The sequence below is a fragment of the Leptodactylus fuscus genome, chromosome 8, assembly GCF_031893055.1.
Source record: "Leptodactylus fuscus isolate aLepFus1 chromosome 8, aLepFus1.hap2, whole genome shotgun sequence".
Taxonomy (NCBI): domain Eukaryota; kingdom Metazoa; phylum Chordata; class Amphibia; order Anura; family Leptodactylidae; genus Leptodactylus; species Leptodactylus fuscus.
Genome location: NC_134272.1, coordinates 33,456,146 through 33,478,276, shown reverse-complemented (window position 1 = coordinate 33,478,276; position 22,131 = coordinate 33,456,146).

Sequence of the window (22,131 nt, the reverse complement as noted above, 5' to 3'; positions counted from 1 at the left end):
GGCAGGCAGCAACGGCAGGACAAAGGCCGCCTGCCGTTCACGCCACTGCCACTGCCTCTGCCACTGCCTCTGCCACTGCCACTGCTGACTGTGCTGGCGATGCACTCCAGAGGACGAGCCAGGACACCACTTCATCTGCCTCCGCCACTTTGTTGACTTCTACCTCATCCTCCCCTGGTCCTGTCTTATCTCCTTCTCCTGCACCATCAAAGGCACCATCAGGCGTTTCTTTACAACAACCCACCATCTCTCAGACATTGGAGCGGCGGCAGAAATACACTGCTAACCACCCACACGCGCAAGCCTTGAACGCCAACATCGCTAAACTGCTGGCCCAGGAGATGTTGGCGTTCCGGCTTGTTGAAACTCCCGCCTTCCTGGACCTGATGGCAACTGCGGCACCTCGCTATGCCGTCCCTAGCCGTCACTACTTCTCCCGGTGTGCCGTCCCCGCCTTGCACCAGCACGTGTCACTCAACATCAGGCGGGCCCTTAGTTCCGCGCTTTGCACAAAGGTCCACTTGACCACCGACGCGTGGACAAGTGCATGCGGACAGGGACGCTACATTTCACTGACGGCACACTGGGTGAATGTAGTTGAGGCTGGGACTGCTTCCCAAACTGGCCCGGTGTACCTCGTCTCCCCGCCTAACATTCCTGGCAGGGACACGAGAAGAACACCCCCCTCCTCCTCCTCCTCTACCGCCTCCTCCTCCGCCACCGCCTCCTCCTCCGCCACCGCCTCCTCCTCCGCTGTTAGATTGACCCCAGCTACGAGTTGGAAACGTTGCAGCACTGGCGTTGGTAGACGTCAGCAGGCTGTGCTGAAGCTGATCAGCTTGGGGGACAGACAGCACACTGCCTCCGAGGTGAGGGATGCCCTCCTCGATGAGACGGCAATATGGTTTGAGCCGCTGCACCTGGGCCCAGGCATGGTTGTTTGTGATAACGGCCGGAACCTGGTAGCAGCTCTGGAGCTTGCCGGACTCCAACATGTTCCATGCCTGGCCCACGTCTTCAACCTAGTGGTGCAACGTTTCCTAAAGAGCTACCCCAATGTTCCAGAGCTACTGGTGAAAGTGCGGCGCATGTGCGCCCACTTTCGCAAGTCGACAGTAGCCGCTGCTAGCTTAAAATCTCTCCAGCAACGCCTGCATGTGCCACAACACCGGCTTTTGTGCGACGTCCCCACACGCTGGAACTCAACGTTTCAGATGTTGAATAGAGTGGTTGAGCAGCAGAGACCTTTGATGGAATACCAGCTACAAAACCCTAGGGTGCCACAAAGTCAGCTGCCTCAGTTTCACATCCATGAGTGGCCATGGATGAGAGACCTTTGTGACATCCTACGGGTCTTTGAGGAGTCCACAAGGAGGGTGAGCTCTGAGGATGCGATGGTGAGCCTTACAATCCCGCTCTTGTGTGTTCTGAGAGAATCCCTGATTGACATCAGGGATAACTCAGATCACACAGAGGAGTTAGGGATAGCATCCGATCCGTCACAGCTGGAGAGTAGGTCCACACATCTGTCCGCTTCACTGCGTTTAATGGAGGAGGAGGAGGAGGAGGAGGAGGAAGAAGAGTTGTCCGATGATGTGATGGTGATACAGGAGGCTTCCGGGCAACTTCGAATCGTCCCATTGTTGCAGCGCGGATGGGTAGACATGGAGGATGAGGAGGAAATGGAGATTGAACTTTCCGGTGGGGCCAGAGGAGTCATGCCAACTAACACTGTGGCAGACATGGCTGAGTTCATGTTGGGGTGCTTTACAACCGACAAGCGTATTGTCAAAATCATGGAGGACAACCAGTACTGGATCTTTGCTATCCTTGACCCCCGGTATAAAAACAACATCTCGTCTTTTATTCCGGTAGAGGGGAGGGCCAATCGCATCAATGCTTGCCACAGGCAATTGGTGCAGAATATGATGGAGATGTTTCCAGCATGTGACGTTGGCGGCAGGGAGGGCAGTTCCTCCAGTAGGCAACCAAGTTCTCACCGGTCCACACAAACGAGGGGCACACTGTCTAAGGTCTGGGACACCTTGATGGCACCCCCTCGCCAAAGTGCCGCCACGGAGGGTCCTAGTGTCACCAGGCGTGAGAAGTATAGGCGCATGTTGCGGGAATACCTTTCCGACCACAGCCCTGTCCTCTCCGACCCCTCTGCGCCCTACACCTATTGGGTGTCGAAGTTGGACCTGTGGCTTGAACTTGCCCTATATGCCTTGGAGGTGCTGTCCTGTCCTGCCGCCAGCGTCCTATCTGAGAGGGTGTTCAGTGCAGCCGGTGGCATCATCACTGACAAGCGCACCCGTCTGTCAGCTGAGAGTGCCGACCGGCTCACTTTGATAAAAATGAACCACCACTGGATAGAGCCTTCATTTTTGTGCCCACCTGTGTAAAGCACCCCAACATGAAACTCCATGTCTGTACTCAACCTCTCCAATTCCTCCGCATCCTCATACTCATCCACCATAAGCGTTGCACAATTCTGCTAATACTAGGCTCCCTCCAACATGATTTCCCCCAACTCTGCTGGTTAGAGGCTCCCTCCACCCTGATTTCCACCAACTCTGCTGGTTAGAGGCTCCCTCCACCCTGCTTTCCCACAACTCTGCTGGTTAGAGGCTCCTTCCACCATGAATTTGCCCAAACTGGGCTGTTTAGAGGCTCCCTCCACCATGAATTGGTCCAAACTGGGCTGGTTAGAGGCTCCCTCCACCATTAATTGGTCCAAACTGGGCTGGTTAGAGGCTCCCTCCACCATGAATTTGCCCAAACTGGGCTGTTTAGAGGCTCCCTCCACCATGAATTTGCCCAAACTGGGCTGTTTAGAGGCTCCCTCCACCATGAATTGGTCCAAACTGGGTTTTTTAGAGGCTCCCTCCACCATGAATTGGTCCAAACTGGGCTGGTTAGAGGCTCCCTCCACCATGAATTGGTCCAAACTGGGGTGGTTAGAGGCTCCCTCCACCATTAATTGGTCCAAACTGGGCTGGTTAGAGGCTCCCTCCACCATTAATTGGTCCAAACTGGGCTGGTTAGAGGCTCCCTCCACCATTAATTGGTCCAAACTGGGCTGGTTAGAGGCTCCCTCCACCATGAATTTGCCCAAACTGGGCTGTTTAGAGGCTCCCTCCACCATGAATTTGCCCAAACTGGGCTGGTTAGAGGCTCCCTCCACCATGAATTGGTCCAAACTGGGGTTTTTAGAGGCTCCCTCCACCATGAATTGGTCCAAACTTGGCTGTTTAGAGGCTCCCTCCACCATGAATTGGTCCAAACTGGGGTGGTTAGAGGCTCCCTCCACCATTAATTGGTCCAAACTGGGCTGGTTAGAGGCTCCCTCCACCATTAATTGGTCCAAACTGGGCTGGTTAGAGGCTCCCTCCACCATGAATTGGTCCAAACTGGGTTTTTTAGAGGCTCCCTCCACCATGAATTTGCCCAAACTGGGCTGTTTAGAGGCTCCCTCCACCATGAATTGGTCCAAACTGGGCTGGTTAGAGGCTCCCTCCACCATGAATTTCCCAAAACTTGGCTGTTTAGAGGCTCCCTCCACCATTAATTGGTCCAAACTGGGCTGGTTAGAGGCTCCCTCCACCATGAATTGGTCCAAACTGGGGTTTTTAGAGGCTCCCTCCACCATGAATTGGTCCAAACTTGGCTGTTTAGAGGCTCCCTCCACCATGAATTGGTCCAAACTGGGGTGGTTAGAGGCTCCCTCCACCATTAATTGGTCCAAACTGGGCTGGTTAGAGGCTCCCTCCACCATTAATTGGTCCAAACTGGGCTGGTTAGAGGCTCCCTCCACCATGAATTTGCCCAAACTGGGCTGTTTAGAGGCTCCCTCCACCATGAATTTGCCCAAACTGGGCTGGTTAGAGGCTCCCTCCACCATGAATTGGTCCAAACGGGTTTTTAGAGGCTCCCTTCACCATGAATTGGTCCAAACTTGGCTGTTTAGAGGCTCCCTCCACCATGAATTGGTCCAAACTGGGGTGGTTAGAGGCTCCCTCCACCATTAATTGGTCCAAACTGGGCTGGTTAGAGGCTCCCTCCACCATTAATTGGTCCAAACTGGGCTGGTTAGAGGCTCCCTCCACCATGAATTGGTCCAAACTGGGGTTTTTAGAGGCTCCCTCCACCATGAATTGGTCCAAACTTGGCTGTTTAGAGGCTCCCTCCACCATTAATTGGTCCAAACTGGGCTGGTTAGAGGCTCCCTCCACCATGAATTGGTCCAAACTGGGTTTTTTAGAGGCTCCCTCCACCATGAATTTGCCCAAACTGGGCTGTTTAGAGGCTCCCTCCACCATGAATTTGCCCAAACTGGGCTGGTTAGAGGCTCCCTCCAACATGAATTGGTCCAAACTGGGGTTTTTAGAGGCTCCCTCCACCATGAATTGGTCCAAACTTGGCTGTTTAGAGGCTCCCTCCACCATTAATTGGTCCAAACTGGGCTGGTTAGAGGCTCCCTCCACCATGAATTGGTCCAAACTGGGTTTTTTAGAGGCTCCCTCCACCATGAATTTGCCCAAACTGGGCTGTTTAGAGGCTCCCTCCACCATGAATTGGTCCAAACTGGGGTGGTTAGAGGCTCCCTCCACCATTAATTGGTCCAAACTGGGCTGGTTAGAGGCTCCCTCCACCATGAATTGGTCCAAACTGGGGTTTTTAGAGGCTCCCTCCACCATGAATTGGTCCAAACTTGGCTGTTTAGAGGCTCCCTCCACCATGAATTGGTCCAAACTGGGGTGGTTAGAGGCTCCCTCCACCATTAATTGGTCCAAACTGGGCTGGTTAGAGGCTCCCTCCACCATTAATTGGTCCAAACTGGGCTGGTTAGAGGCTCCCTCCACCATGAATTTGCCCAAACTGGGCTGTTTAGAGGCTCCCTCCACCATGAATTTGCCCAAACTGGGCTGGTTAGAGGCTCCCTCCACCATGAATTGGTCCAAACGGGTTTTTAGAGGCTCCCTTCACCATGAATTGGTCCAAACTTGGCTGTTTAGAGGCTCCCTCCACCATGAATTGGTCCAAACTGGGGTGGTTAGAGGCTCCCTCCACCATTAATTGGTCCAAACTGGGCTGGTTAGAGGCTCCCTCCACCATTAATTGGTCCAAACTGGGCTGGTTAGAGGCTCCCTCCACCATGAATTGGTCCAAACTGGGGTTTTTAGAGGCTCCCTCCACCATGAATTGGTCCAAACTTGGCTGTTTAGAGGCTCCCTCCACCATGAATTGGTCCAAACTGGGGTGGTTAGAGGCTCCCTCCACCATTAATTGGTCCAAACTGGGCTGGTTAGAGGCTCCCTCCACCATTAATTGGTCCAAACTGGGCTGGTTAGAGGCTCCCTCCACCATGAATTTGCCCAAACTGGGCTGTTTAGAGGCTCCCTCCACCATGAATTTGCCCAAACTGGGCTGGTTAGAGGCTCCCTCCACCATGAATTGGTCCAAACTGGGTTTTTTAGAGGCTCCCTCCACCATGAATTGGTCCAAACTGGGCTGGTTAGAGGCTCCCTCCACCATGAATTGGTCCAAACTGGGGTGGTTAGAGGCTCCCTCCACCATTAATTGGTCCAAACTGGGCTGGTTAGAGGCTCCCTCCACCATTAATTGGTCCAAACTGGGCTGGTTAGAGGCTCCCTCCACCATTAATTGGTCCAAACTGGGCTGGTTAGAGGCTCCCTCCACCATGAATTTGCCCAAACTGGGCTGTTTAGAGGCTCCCTCCACCATGAATTTGCCCAAACTGGGCTGGTTAGAGGCTCCCTCCACCATGAATTGGTCCAAACTGGGGTTTTTAGAGGCTCCCTCCACCATGAATTGGTCCAAACTTGGCTGTTTAGAGGCTCCCTCCACCATTAATTGGTCCAAACTGGGCTGGTTAGAGGCTCCCTCCACCATGAATTGGTCCAAACTGGGTTTTTTAGAGGCTCCCTCCACCATGAATTTGCCCAAACTGGGCTGTTTAGAGGCTCCCTCCACCATGAATTGGTCCAAACTGGGGTGGTTAGAGGCTCCCTCCACCATTAATTGGTCCAAACTGGGCTGGTTAGAGGCTCCCTCCACCATTAATTGGTCCAAACTGGGCTGGTTAGAGGCTCCCTCCACCATGAATTTGCCCAAACTGGGCTGGTTAGAGGCTCCCTCCACCATGAATTGGTCCAAACTGGGTTTTTTAGAGGCTCCCTCCACCATGAATTTGCCCAAACTGGGCTGGTTAGAGGCTCCCTCCACCATGAATTGGTCCAAACTGGGTTTTTTAGAGTCTCCCTCCACCATGAATTTGCCCAAACTGGGCTGGTTAGAGGCTCCCTCCACCATGAATTGGTCCAAACTGGGTTTTTTAGAGGCTCCCTCCACCATGAATTTGCCCACACTGGGCTGGTTAGAGGCTCCCTCCACCATGAATTGGTCCAAACTGGGGTTTTTAGAGGCTCCCTCCACCATGAATTTGCCCAAACTGGGGTGTTTAGAGGCTCCCTCCACCATGAATTTGCCCAAACTCTGCTGGTTAGAGGCTCAATCCACCCTGATTTTCAAAACAAATGTTGGTGCCAACCTCAACTTACTACAAGGGCCAAATTCACTGCTGGTGACAAGCTCTCCTCACTGCAAGTGCCAAATACACATGTTTCAAGGTGTTTTCCTACTGTCAGAGAGGTGGTATTGAGTGTGTAAAGTGTGTAGTTGTTAGGCTGTGATGTTGGGGTAATAGAGGGTCTTTGGTGTGTTAGATGCCCCCAGACATGCTTCCCCTGCTGTCCCAGTGTCATTCCAGAGGTGTTGGCATCATTTCCTGGGGTGTCATAGTGGACTTGGTGACCCTCCAGACACGGATTTGGGTTTCCCCCTTAACGAGTATCTGTTCCCCATAGACTATAATGGGGTTCGAAACCCGTTCGAAGACACGAACATTGAGCGGCTGTTCGAATCGAATTTCGAACCTCGAACATTTTAGTGTTCGCTCATCTCTAGTCATATAGTACTATTGGTCAGATATTGTATGGAATTTATTGGTCTGGGCACTGTATAAGACTACATATGGCCCATGTATGATACTATGTAACATAGTTGCTTACATGGACATTATATATAGGTACTATATATTTATTTCAGTTTATATAATATGCTATTCATTGTGAGGATGGGCAGGATGACTTTGAGAGAGAAATGTATTACAGCGTTCTGCTCTTTACTCATCTTTGATATTTCTTCTCAATAAAGTACCTGAAAATCTAATCTGAATTTTGGCAACTAAGTCTGATGAATGAGTGGCCAAATATCCTGCCCAGTTCTGATGACTCTTCTCATCAACAAGTTGGACTCAAGTTCTACAATCAATAATGCTAATTAACATTTTAATAATTAAAATATAACTAAAACTTCTTATTGGTCCAATATTTATCGACTGGCACTGGTGCTCTTAGAAAATGTCCACCTCTTAAATATTTCATAAATGTGAATAATGTGACCTAAATAATAGAGGTGAAGGGAAAATGAAATGCTAAAAATGAATTAATAATAAGATGAAATAATAACTAGATGTTTGTGTTTTCATATGTTTAGGCTAAAATAGCTTTTTCCTTGCATGTTACATACATGTTTAAATAGTAATATAGCTAACTGAATAAATAAACTAAAGGAACACCTCTGCAACATTGGACTGGTCCACTAAGGGAATGGAGAATCATTCAGTGGGCCCCAGCCCTGGCACTAAATTTTTTTTAGTTTTTTTTCCCCTATCAGTATATCTTGGGGGTGTGGGAGGAAACCCACACAAACATGGAGAGAGCATGCTAATTTCTTGCAGATGTTGCCCTGGGCCAGGAGTCGAACCAGGGACTTCAATCACTACAAGGCTGCAGTACTAACCACTGAGCCACCAAGCTGCCCCCTTGGCACTAAATTTTCATCAGGGCATCACTGTGTGGTGGGCCCCTTGGAACAGGACTCAGGAGCTGTAGTAACTTACATGGAGTTACCCGACCTGGAGTTGTGCCGGCTGCCTACAATACACCATGCAGTCATGCCATCTCATGGGGGCTGCTGTGTTCTCTAGTCTGGATTACAATAACGGAGACCCAGAGAGTGGTTTTAAAAAAAAGTTACTGGGGTTTAGCCAGTGCTATTTCCATGTGCTGCAGACATAGCAACTGAGATGACAGCCAGCTCAGTGCGGCAATGGAGGAGAAGAGCAGGTAAATATGAATTCATGTTCCCAGACAACCCCTTTAAGGGAGCTCTCTGCATCACCCATAGATGAATAAGATCCTCCACCTTCCCTAACATATACTTACTTACTGACAGGAATGGGAGAGAGGCCCCTTTCACTAAGTCATGGGTGATGTAGAGCTACCTTCTTAGGTATGGATGGAGGCCCATCTCACTGACCATGGTCCATCCCTGCTATTTTGCATTTATAAAAGATCATTTATAGTACTTGGGTACTTAAACAGAAAGATGCCTGACCTAGTCACAGCACAGGGCAGGGGATGGGTGCAGTTGTGTGTTGTCCTGCTTCTATGATAGCCCGATTTGGAGCAGTGACTTCCCTAGCACATGACAGTAGCTCAGTGTAAGGTTTATTCTAGAACCACTCTCTGGCTCTTGGTTATTCTAATCCAGACTAGATAACATAGCAGCCCCATTAGTCCCACCTAATGGCACGGATGCACAGTGCACTGAAGACAGCCAACAGTGGTAAAACTCCAGGTCGGCTGTTTCTGGTAAGGGTTAGTATAGACGGCAGAAACCTTTTCCGCCATGTAGCTTTTTCACGCAGCTAGCCACGACGGGATGCTAATGAAGAGCATCGGCATCCTGTCGTGACATCCCACTCCTGATTGGGCCTGGATGCATGGGCCTAAGCAGGAGCAGCGGAGGCCGCAGAATCCGCGTAAAGATAGGACATGTCAATTTTTTTTTACACTACCTGAAAAAAAATCGCTAGCAGAAAAAAACTGCAAGTGACTGTCATTAAAATGAATGGGAGGCATTTTTGTAGGCAGATTTTGAGGCGGATTCTGCCTCAAAATCTGCCTGCAAAAAACTCTGTGTGAACATACCCTTCGTCCTGCTCCAGGGGGCCTAGTGATATCCTGATGAAAAGTCAGTGCTGGGGCTTCTCCAGTCCTGTTAGGCTGGTCTTACACGACCGTAGTTTAAGTCCGCAAATGGTCCGCAATTGAGGGTTTTCAATTGCGGACCATTTGCGGACACATTATACTCAATGATATTTTATCCGTGGTGTGCTGGGCCGCAACCGAGGTCTGCACTTTTTAAAACATGTCCATAATGGCCGCAATTCACGGCACTGCACGGACTCGTCCATAGAACTCTATCGGCGAGTGCGGCAGGTCACGGACATCTGTGGAGTGTAAGTTGATGATCAGCAACTAGTGTAACAAGTGTGCTAAAGCATTACGGTCGTGTAAGACCAGCCTTAATGGTCCAATCTAATATGGCTGCATTGTGACTATATATAGTTACCAGTTTAACATATAACATATAGTTACTAGTTTAACAGTTACCACACTTCCCACCATTACTAAATGCTGCAGGAGCATGTTCCATAATTTCACAGTTCGGCCAGTAAGGTAATGTTTCTGAACTTTGTGATAAAATTGCTCATTATATTGAATTTTTGTAAGGGCCATTTACATATTTCTATAAAGCTATCATATCTTCCCTAAGTATTCTCTTCTCTAGACTGAATAAATTTAGTTTTGATAACCTATCTTCATTTGTGAGATCTTCCATACAGAATATTAATTTGGTCACCCATAGTAATACTTTATTCACTACAAGTTATTCCTTTCCTAATACAGGCCAATATCTTGTTGGCATTGGGTGTAGCACACTGGCACAGCATACTATAATTTAGTTTATTAGCAACATTCACTCACAAATTCTTTTCCATTGTAGACTCGCCCAATCTTAATCCATCCGAAGTGTATAACCTCACACTTAGTAACATTAAATTACATCTGCCATTTTACTGTCCAATTGTCCAGTTCATCCAGGTCACCCCATAGAGATTAGCCATTCTATACTGTATCTACAGCACTACAGGGCTTTGTGTCATCTGTGAATGTATAATTTAGAAACAGAGAAGGTCCCAGTACAGACCCCAAGGGAGCTTCACTTACAACATTTGTCCAGTTTGTGTATGATTCACTTATTATTTTGCATATGGTCTTTTAGCCTATGGATTTTTCTTCTTTCAGATTCATAAAGAGGTTTGATCAGATGCTATATTATGAACATTTTCTGTCCTTTAAGCATTGTACACATCATGTTTACTATGGGACTGGAAAATACATTAAAAAACACGTTAAAAATGTATAAAATAAAAATACCACCCAAAAAGTGCTTGTAAAACACGTGAAATTCATGCCAATTTTTACAAGCCAAAAAAAGGAACCATAAACTGTGTAAGGAGGAAGCTGTAATGCAGGACATTATAACTACACTGCAGTTTAATTGGATGTAGTTTGCATTTGAGAAAATATACAAGGACTTGAGTATGTCCAAAAAGGCCATTTGTTGTAATGTTTTGCTCCCAATTGACAGAGTGACCATTACAAGGAGGAAATCAGTCTGACTACCACACCCCAATACATGTCTTTATTTCAGATTTTGGAACTGCCTCTGAGCAACATTTTAAGGTCCAGCTGGAAACATATACACAGTGGAAACAGTAAAAACTCAAGAGTTCATCTTAAAACCACAAGACCGCGCCCTTAATTATCTGTTACTTCCAATTTAGCCTCATTTATGTCGCACATCAGCCACAAGTAATGTCTTCATGTATCACTTTTGTGTATTGTAAACTCTTGGGTGTTGGTTGCTCCTTCCAAATTTGCTTTTCTGCTAACTTAAGCAATCTACTTTTTGCAGACATAAAAGTGATTTAATACTTGATAAATTAGACAATGTTTCTTTAGTTCTTCCCCCCAAATGTTAAAATAATCAAACCCTCAATACATTTACCTTTAGAATTCCTTACTGTTCAGTTGCTGCTGTAGTTTGAGTCTCAGGATTACTCCAAGGTTTACATAGATCAACATGAGTGATCTAGTGTCTGATCAATGTATACATAAGAGCTTTATTCCCTGGGATTCACTGAAATTTAGTATAGTCAATGTTAAAGTCAACATCTGGTGCTCTATGATCATGAGATGGTGCCAATGTACAAGGATAGAAGGGAACAATCTTTTTGCAGTGTAGTTTTTTCACAAAATAATCCAGGAAGTCTGTAGGCATTGGGGATATTGGGGAGGGTAGGAGGTGCATTGGGTGCCTGATTGGACTTTTCCCTGTATACAGTCCATCCTACAGGAAGTCAGGTCCCTACAGGAAGTTAAGGACCAATGTATTAAGTCCAGCAGATTTTTTTATGGTCAGAGTAAGAGTCACATGACCTTACTGAAGAGAAGGATTCAAATAGAAATTAATAAGCTGAATTCCCCTCATTGTCCCTTCCTGCTTGCCAGTCCTATCCTAAGCAATAGGTAGTAACTGGTCGATGGGCCCTTCCTATATATGTGACAAAACAGAATGCATACAAGACAAACAACAACAAAGGGAGGTCAGCTACCCAAGGGTCCGGTAACAGTCAAGCAATTCAGTACAGAATCAAAATCCAAGAGAGTAGTCAAAGGTAAGCCAGAGATCAGAGGTCAGTAATACAAAAGAAGCAGAAAGAGGAACTAGCAGGGACAAATTCTAAGGACAGAGTCTCAATAGCCAGCCAGTCAGTGAGGGCCGATCTCCTGTATATAGAAAGCCCAAGGCCCGCCCTAGGCTTGATTGGTAGACAGGTTGTCAGTCACACTGGCAAGGCTAGAATTAACCATTTAATGAACAGAGGGAAACAAGGTGCAGGAGATGGGTGTGGTGGAAATTCAATTACAGAGCTAGAGCAGTGTTCACACAGTGCAAACAAAAACACTAAGCAAAGACCCAAACTGGATACACCTCCTGCGCCACAGCGTGCCAGCAGAGGGTGGCGCAGAGACCAGATCAGGCATAGACATTACAGTAATGTCAGGATTCTTACTAATTCTCAAAACATAGCGGCTACAGTGCTGTTGATTTGGATGCATAACCAAAATCAGATTGCAGTGGCAGAACATATCATTAAGCCATAATATTATAATATGAAATTACCCCTTAAAAAGTCCATTACTGTTCTGTGTAGGGGAGTTAGTGCTAATAAAAGCAACACCAACAATTATAATAATAATTCTAAATGGCGTAATCTACACAGACTACATGATGTCACTATTGCTAACTATTGAAAAAGTAATGAATAATTTAGCCAAGCTCACCACTATCCCTTAGAAGTTAATAATTTATGTCAATGGCCTACAATCAGCAGGGAAGGTGTCTGTCCTTACAGATTTTCTGGTTAGAAAATGCATTACCATCTGTGCAGTCCACTAGTTACTTACATTATTAAAGGAAAACTCTCCTTCCCCTAAAATGTCCTGTATAGCACATAAAAATCTGTCAGATGCTGATGAAAAAGACACAAACATAAACCGGCACTGTGTAAGGAACAAGTAAAAGTGGAGTAAAACTCGCAATTAAAGGAGTTGTGCTGAAAAACAGAATACTAAAATAAAACTATTCTGCAGGAGGTGAGAAGGTTATTGGTAACTGTGATTTCTGTGATCCTCAGCTATTTTATCTGTGTCTGTTAAGATGGATGCTCAAAAGAATTTGTTAGGAGTTCAGAAAACATCCCTTAGCAGCTTATTCTAGGAGCTGACAGCTAATTGACCTTTCATGTGATCCCCTCATTCACTTCTGTGCACCAGTGAATGTGATTGATCATAGCCACCACTAAAGCGCCTACTTTTTATCTAATGGAATCCGCAAATATTAAAAAGAAAATACATTTTCATTAAAAATTGTGAAAAAATATATGCTTAATTCTAAACTCCAACCTAAACATTAAACAATAAAAAATACTTGCCAACACTCCCGGTGTGTCTGCGAGGTCCCTGAAATAAGGGGTTATCTCCTGTAGTCCTAAAAGAGCTGGAAAATCTCCTAGGTTTGGCTTCCTTATATGCTGGGCTCTCCAATGAGTGAAGAGTTTAGGTGCCGTCTACAGATGAGTGAACCTCTCAAGATTTGTTTCGGGTTTGGGTGGCTTGGGTCCCAGATTGGTTTTGGAGAAGAACAAGTTTGGTACGAACCACAACTTAAATTGCCTTAAAACACAGGGTATAACACTACCAGGGCTCCTATGAACCTATCTATCCAATTTCTAGCTCTCTAAGGGTCCATTCACATGGAGTAACGTGCCGCGTGACCTGGCACGTATATGGCGTGTGAGATTTTGAGCGCCGTAAAAGCTCCCAATGATTTCAATGGAAGCCTGGATCGTATACGCCGCGTTATTTTGCGGCCGTGATTTTGAGCCCACAAAATCACGGCCGCAAAATAACGCGGTGTATACGATCCAGGGTCCCACTGAAATCAATAGGAGCGTATACGGCGCTCAAAGTCTCACACGCCATATACGTGCCACATCACGCGGCACGTTACTCCGTGTGAATGGACCCTGCGGCAAATACAGCTGAGATTATGTCAAAGTGAACGTACATGTATGTCTATGGAAAATGAATGATAAGCAGTGGAGACAATTTCAAGAGTTTAATCAGACAATTCACTGACATTTGCTTTTACACATTTTAACATTTAAAACACTCCAAAAATTACTTGCCCATGTTTATTTAGACACCAATGGCGGTTATATTGCAAAAAACATAAGTGTTTTAATAGAAAAGTTTGCCTGTTTTGTTAACTTGAAAGCACTACCGGCTTATTGTTATTTTGGAGACAAGTTTGTGGCTGTGTGCTGAAGAATTGACTTTCCAGAAAAAAAGAAAAAATCCACCAAATATTATCCCTTCGTGGGAACAGATGTGAAATCAGAATGGTCAACACTGTGGCACCAAGAGTGTGCTATGGAATGTGATGGACCAGGCCACAGGACATGTCTAGTTGAGAGATGTAGCGGTGGCAACATGAGTGGCAGTACAGTATGGAATAATATGATGGACCAGGCTGAATGGTGACAGTGTTAGTAGCTATGGCAACATGAGTGGCATGTGCGACTGTAGCAGGCAGCATCATCAGTGCAGTAAATGGAACATGATGGAGACAGTGGCAGCTCTATATGGAGGCATCAACTGGAGGTGTGTGAAAACCTTCAAGAATCCATGCCTGATTAATTTTGACAAAAGTAATTTTTGTTCCATACTAGAAGAGGACAGTTTTGTCCATCTAGGTGTCCCAACACCACCGACAGCATTGAGCACCCTCTCGGAAATTATGCTTAAGGCCGGAGAAGATAAACTGCCATGGCAAACTAGACCAGCTCCTTCCACTGCTCTAACCTACTGGCGGTCACACTGGGATACTGTACCTCTGGTGCAGCCATCAGTTGCCTTAAATAACTGATATTTTTTCAGATTAGCAGCTTGGACACTGTTTATTAGGTGAGCAACAAAAAAATGCTTAACCCCTTTAAAGTCACCCCCTTCCACTAGAATACATATAAAAGTAAAGCCGAAGTCAGGAGTGGCTTGAAAAGGAATGACAAATATAAAAGAAAGCTCTTAGATGTTTCCCTTCTGTTAAATCTACTCCTGACTTTGTCTCAAAAAAACCATAGCAAAATCTGCAACAAAATCATTGTGTTTCGACAATGTAGGCACAATAGCCTTAAGGCTAAGGCCTCACGTTGCGGAAATGCAGATTTTTTTTGTTGCGGGTTTTTGAGCCAAAACCAGGGATGAACTGAGCAGAAGAAGTATAAGAACTTCTTAGCTCAAAAAACCACAGCAAAATCTGCAACAAAAAGCTGCGTTTACACAACGTATAAGGGGTATTCTCAAAAAGACGTAATGACATATAGCTAGGTTCTACTATTGCTTCATGATAGGGTCTGACCTCTGGGACTTGCTCCTTCGGTTTATCCCTTCATAGCGGTACGCCTGTCCAACCAGGTAGGTAACAAGGATACATAAATATTGTTTGACATGATTTTCACGAGCTATCAAAACGTATTTGCGGTCTCTCTAGTTTTGTCTACAGAGAGCAGTTTATAACAGTTTGGACTCTAAATGTGATATTAGTCATAACCCAGAAGCCCATAAGCCTATCTCATATTCACCACACTATAGAGCCTATATGCTGGCAAATACCAGGCCTAAATGTTACTCCCAGGCCAGTCATTTATGTAAGTGTATCTTACATAAAATAAAGATATAAAATGATTCTCTCCTCTCAATTGTTCTATCTGTATTGTATTGAATGCCTTATGCATTGAGTCTATTTTAACATTGTCAGCATTGCTTCTTATTGCGCTTCTTCTAGGCGCACACTAATGTAAATATCTGCCCAGATAATTATAAGATTCTGGTACTGGGTGTGTCCCACTTTCTAGCTAATGTGTCTGAAGTATCTCTGAAAAGGATTGAAATCCCAAATGCATAAAATCCCTAAGCATTTATTTATTGAAAACCATCATAGACAATTTGCCGTGACAAGGTGCCACTCACAAAGCAGCCTTTGTAGTCTCAGAAGCCCATGGGATATTACAGCCGTCTGTTGAAATGGAACAAAAAATTGGATTTGGCTGGGCCTTTAATCAATTAGGTAAAAAAAAAATCTGTTATCAAAGCATAGGATATGTTATTCAGCTCTGACCAAATCAAAGAGCTTTAGAGAGCTCTTCTGTTAGGGAATTGTTAAGTAACCAGAAGGGTTGTCATCTGCTCGCTGCTCCAGCATTTACTAGGTAATAAACCTATATCACAATACTGGATGCTATGCTATGACACAGCTTCTTTTCTCAAACACATTTTCGTTAGGACTTGGCGCAAGTCCAGCAAAGCTTTCTCATCTTTTACCAATCAATGTGTGCCAATTAACCCCACGTCTGCCAACCGGAGCTCGGGAGGCTCCAAATTTAACTAAACTTAGCAAAATATATGAATTATTAAATCCATTACTATAGGATTTGAACTGTAGTCATCTAAGGCATTTCCTCATCATCACGCCGCTGAATTATTAATGTAATTTGACATAAACTTCATTAAAGAACAATATAAATTATATTTTGTCAATTTGACTTTGAAAAGCGCATGTCATACTTTATTTGTCATAAGATAAATTTGTATAGGAAATGTAAAGGGGTTTTCCAGGATTGTCAAAAATGAGGTCAAAGGGAGGAAAAAGTGCTTAATATAAAAATAGAAGCTTTACAGATACGTTTTCTGCCACTCAAGATGTGCTGCTTCAGGGGTCCCTGACATTCATTCCTGCAGCCATGATGTGCCCCACCTGTCCACAGCATCAACCTACAGCCACAACAGCCATTCCTGCAGCATTCACATCAGTAGGCACTATATGGCCTGAGGCCTTGTAGTCACTCCAGGTGGGAAAGTTACATTGTTTGACACTATATGGCCTGATGCTTTGTAGTCGCTCCGGATGGGAAAGTCTCCCATAGGCTAAGGCCTCACATAGTGAGACGCAGCCAAAAATCCACATCACCAGCATTTTCATAGGTATAATTGACATGCTGCGAATTGCAAAAAGGCAGCATTTATGATGGGAATATTTTTCAGCAATGTGTGTGTTTACACTACGTAAACACAGTTAACAAGGCTTTAAACAAAAATATTATAATTGCAGAATGTAGGCCTGTATGGGGCTTTTTTTTGCCATAGGTCTTTGCATTTTCTTTCAGGCCAGGGCACCACGTAGAGGAAAAGTTACAACAAAGTTGGATGGGATTCTAGCAAATCACAGCATTTTAATTACAGCCGATGAACTTGCTGTGCAAAGCTCTGCAGGAAAATCCGCAATGCATTTCCCCACGCATTTTTTCCCGCAGTGGTTTCTTGCTGCGGAGTCTCCCTGATGCCTTAACCTTAGGTTTCTTGCAGACAACCGTGGCTGTGATCAGTGTGCTATCCATGTATTTCTGACCCAATAATTTTTATGGACCGGTACACATGACCATGAATTACGTGGTCACATGTGTGGGCCAACAGTCCGGGCTACAAAATATACAACAGGTCCTATTACTGTCCTGTTTTGTGGTCCTTAGTTCCTTGGCTCAAATTCATTTAATGAATGGGGCTGCGGAAGCAAACTCGTGCACAGGCGGCAGATGGGGTACATCCGTGTTCTCTCCCTGTGCCTTTAATTTATGGCCAGACGCACATGAACGTGTGCAATCAGCCTAAGTCTCAGAATATGACCACTGGACCTGCACTGCGAAAAGTCTGCAACCAGGTGGAGTCTGAATGGAGAAGTGGACAAGTCTGTACCTTGCTTAATATGCAAAGGCTATGAGACTATTGGAAACAGCTGAGCATGTTTGGTGGATAAACCCATGAATGGAACTCCCAATCTATTATTTATCTAATATCCACTTTATAGGTGATAAATGCTTTTGGCTGAATTTCACTTTTAGGCAGAAGCCCCATCTTCCAAAAATGCAGCGTTTTACAGAACCTTCTGCTAATCCCATCTGCAAATTGCAAAAAAAAATCTACATAAATGCAATTAACTGAACTATTGTCCTGCCAGCACTGAGGAAGTGACATCATTTGTCCTATCTCCCAGGTCGTGGTTATAGCAACGCAGTGTAAACAATGGGAGGAATAAGGTCACCTAGCAGGCAAACAAAGCAGAATTTCTAAAGCAATATATTTAGAAAAAGTCTTCAGTTTACATAAGCTACCAGTATAGATCAGATCCTTGAGATGGGACAACACCTTTAAGAAGAGTTTTTCTATTTGCACAATGTACTTTTGAGACTTTAAAATCTACATAAAACCGATGATTTTTTCCAAACAAGAGCACACTCAGTGTTCTCCAGGTCATCCATCGTAGACATGGACAGAATTTCGTTTGATAATCCCAGAGCAGAAAAACATTTCTAAACTTAAATAAACATTTTCCTATTTCTAGCTTGTACATTATAAATTGTGTTTCTACTCCTTGTCATTACGTTGGTCATATACTCCTCCGTTAATCCCTGGTACTACTCAGTACACTTTTTTTTGCTGTCATATATTCTTTCTAGAAGGAAAACTAGCTAAATATTTATACTTTTAGTAAGAGTTTCCTAAGGCTAAAGGCTCTGATAACACAGATCTCCAGACCACACATCTATTCACCATTCCTGTAAATCCATAGTGAAGGGATGATTGTTTTACCGGGCCTTTTACTAAATCTTCATAGATTAACATAAACACTGTCTTTTAATAATATACTAAGCCTAAAATCTACAATAAGGTAATGAAATCTCATATTGGAATAGCTGAGTAATATGAAAGTGTTGTTAACGTGAAGAAAATTAAAACATATGACAAGTTTACCTCTCACTTTCCTTACAAGGTAGACTATGGTACAATGCACAAAAACCTTTTAACAGAGTAAGGATTTATTTGTTGCATTTTTTTTAATAGCAATGAGAGTGGATGGGTTATATTCACATCTCCTTTGTTTTATTGGACTGTATTTCACTATTGTGAAAAAACCTGACATGTTCTATCTTGGTCATTTTGATGGACACAAGGACATAGTATGAATTAATGGCTCGACTTTTAGTGGACATAAAGTATAAGTTGCATCCATTAAACACAGATCAATTGGTTGAGTCAAAAATAATGCAAAATGGATGACACTCGACCACTAAACTATTGTGTGACTAAGGCTTTAGGCTTCCTTCACATGACTGTACTTTTGATCCGCAATTGCAGTTCCACATACATTTCATCCTATGGTACAAAATTGCACGTGGACTGACTGGGAGGCCAAATAGATACAGTAATTGCGGCTTTGGTATGACCGTAGGAAATGGGAAGATAAAAACAGAATGTGTCTGCGCTTCCTTTGGGTGTGGAATAGTCACCAGTGGATAATGAGTGAGTTTTGTAGCCTAACTTCTGAAGCACTGGCCACTTACTTGAGCCTTTACAGGTATTGGGATGGAAATTTGGCCAGGCAGAGGGGTCGCCACACTTTGGATGACAGCTGCCACTTTGGGCCAAGCTGTTTGAACACTCGCAGACCTGTGGGATCAGGAAGGATCCACAAAACACCAAAAAAGTAATAACAATTGTCATTTACAAAATAACTTCCCATGGTGTATAGAGCTGTAAGCCATAAATAGGTATAGAGAGTTATAAGCCAGAAATAGGAGTACAATAAGATGTTACCTTTGTCACTCTGGCTGATAAACATGCAGTATGATGGCAGGGACCCTGCATGAGGTTTTCATAGTGTAACAAGCTACGCGTTTCTAGAGTTCCTCGTCTCCAGCCTCTCAACCACAGCCTCTCTTGATCAGCTATATTATGGATATTCTACTGATTTCTTGTTTTAAAAATTTTATTTTAACCAGATCTGATGAAGAGGTGGTGTTCATGCTTGACACCAAAATCCTCAAAATGCGTAATCTCATCTGTCCTTCAATGAAGGATACAATACCTGCCATTCCAGCCTCAGTGTTGGTCTATAAGGGAGCAAGCGCCCACCAGGAATCCTTTTTTGGTGTTTGATATGAATGTGGGATGCAAAAACTTTGCTGTAAAAAAAAGATGATGAAGAAAACACAATAAAAATTATGACCTCAAGAAAATTGATTTTCTGCCTTTAGAGTCTGGCCATTCTCACTTGATGGATTTTGGTCTACATATCACGGCTGGCTGCTGCTAATTTCTATAATATATAATATTACATATGCAGATAGAAGGCTGGAAAGGGGTCTAATATATTCTGATCAGGTTCAAGAGACCAAATAGTCCATAAGGGACCATGTGGGAAGACAAATACTACATACATATCAAACTACTATATAGAAAATCGATACAGTGAAAATTGCTTTTTACGCCAGAGGTCACAATGTTGTAATTCAATAAAATGATGTATATATTTAACATATCTCTGTGTGTGTGTGTGTGTGTGTGTGTGTGTGTGTGTGTGTAGGAACCTCCAACAAATGGAAATCCAACATGGCAATGCATTTATACATATACATAGTAAAGGGTAGCAAAAGGTGTATATATACCATAATAGTCAGATAAAGCAAATCTCCAAAAAACCAAATGTAGGTGCACATCCTGGAGCTTGGCCCGTAATGTAAATAATATGCATAGGTACATACAAGATACAGGATGATACAGGAGGGGTAAATAATAAGAGAATCCTCAGATCAGCCCCCCACTATTTATAGATCACAGATACTAATAATAAAATTAACTCAGGCTACCTCCACACTAGATGACTTCAGACCCCATACAATATGCAGACTCACCAATGGTGTCATGCAATACCATAAAAAACCCCAATTCTAATCTGGCCCCATTAAAATGTTTAACGTATAATAAAAAAAAAACCAATATAATTTATTTGAATATTGCTTCCAGCCGTCATATATTTGTGCAGAAATTACTTTTTTTTTTTTTTTTACAACTGGAACCATTGTCATAACTACTTGACACCTAGTTGCAGCTCTAGGGAAAGGGCAAGAGATAGATGGCGGTATGGCAATATCTATACAATATTTACATGGTGTAAGAAGTAGCCTAAAGGATCTCAGTGACATATGGTCACACAAGACAGTGAAGGTCTGCTGTCATCTGATGTGTACATGAATTGTGTAACAAAGCAGACAAATGACTCCAACTCTTATAATAAGAACAGTACTGACTTAGGATGTCATGATTTAGGTAAGAGCTCATGTCGGGGTCTCTAGTAATAACACAGAAGTAATGATCTCAGTGTAAGAAATAGGATTTTAAGAATTAAACAAAAAGCTAATGATCTCGCTATAAATCTAGAGAGCGAAACAGTCTTAGTGCATTTTATTACTTCAGCAGATGCTTGGACCAATATCAAAATAAGGTCTACCATAAAAATAAAGCAGCACAGTGTTAGATGAGCAGACAGAACGGGCACGACTGAAGCTTGCTGTTATACAATGTACATTTCTAATTAGTTGTACTTTCCTTCCACCTACTACAGCATATATTACTGTGTTTTTAATATTTAGTGGTTTGTGGGCAGACAAATAATGTGTCACTCGAATGTTCCTGTAAGTGGCCAGAGACATTCCAGTAATAGCAATAGTCAACACTCTGTATGATATTATCAGCAGCGTCCCCTCCAGCAAACCTGTCTCTGCAATCTGGCATCTCTTCTCTCCATCTGCTACCATCTCAGGCCTCAGCGTCGCTGTATTTGGTCCTAGTTTCTATTTCTAGTATTTTAAGTAATTTGGGGGCTGGAGACCTGGGAGCATACAAGCTTTACCCAAACACATTGCTCCCTTCCTACAGCGAATGTCCAGTCCTGAGGCTACGCTCACAGGCTGTGTTCTACAGATAGTTTTGCTTCAGGCTGGGCATTTATAAGCAGCTGGGTGACATTTTACATAACTTAATATTATCCCTGTACAATAGCAGAATTTTTCTATAATAAATGGCTGTTTATTGATACACAGAGAATAATTTAACTGTGCAGCTTTATGACAAATCCTCCTAAACTATTCATATTCAGTGAAAATATGGCAACCATCACTGTAATATCAATGCAGTATATTACATTTCAAGAATTTATGGTTTGTACGAAGGAAGTAAAACTACAAACGCTGATGTAGTAAGAGATGAGACAGTGGTCACATTTATATCCATGAATGTCACAGAAGGGTTGCATCAAAGGGGTTGTCACTGATAGTATTCAGTAGTAAGAAGGAGCTGCCTATGCATCATTGATGGGTGATACAGGGAACTTGTGCTTCTTTACTGCTTCTTATTGCAGACACAGTCACAAATTTCAATGATGACAACTAGCTCTAGGTACCTATTCTTCAGAAATATAGATAGGTAATGGTTATACACAGCCGAGTGACCAAATTTAGCAGTTTTGACCCCACAAAATTGATGAGAGCTCTAGATAGATGGCAGCGAAATCAATTAAGACATACTTGTTGTGGTTCTAGTAGCTGTGTAAGCTGGAAATATAAGTTTTATTATACAGTACTTTACACTGTAAGTGCCCTCTGGGTAGCCACTT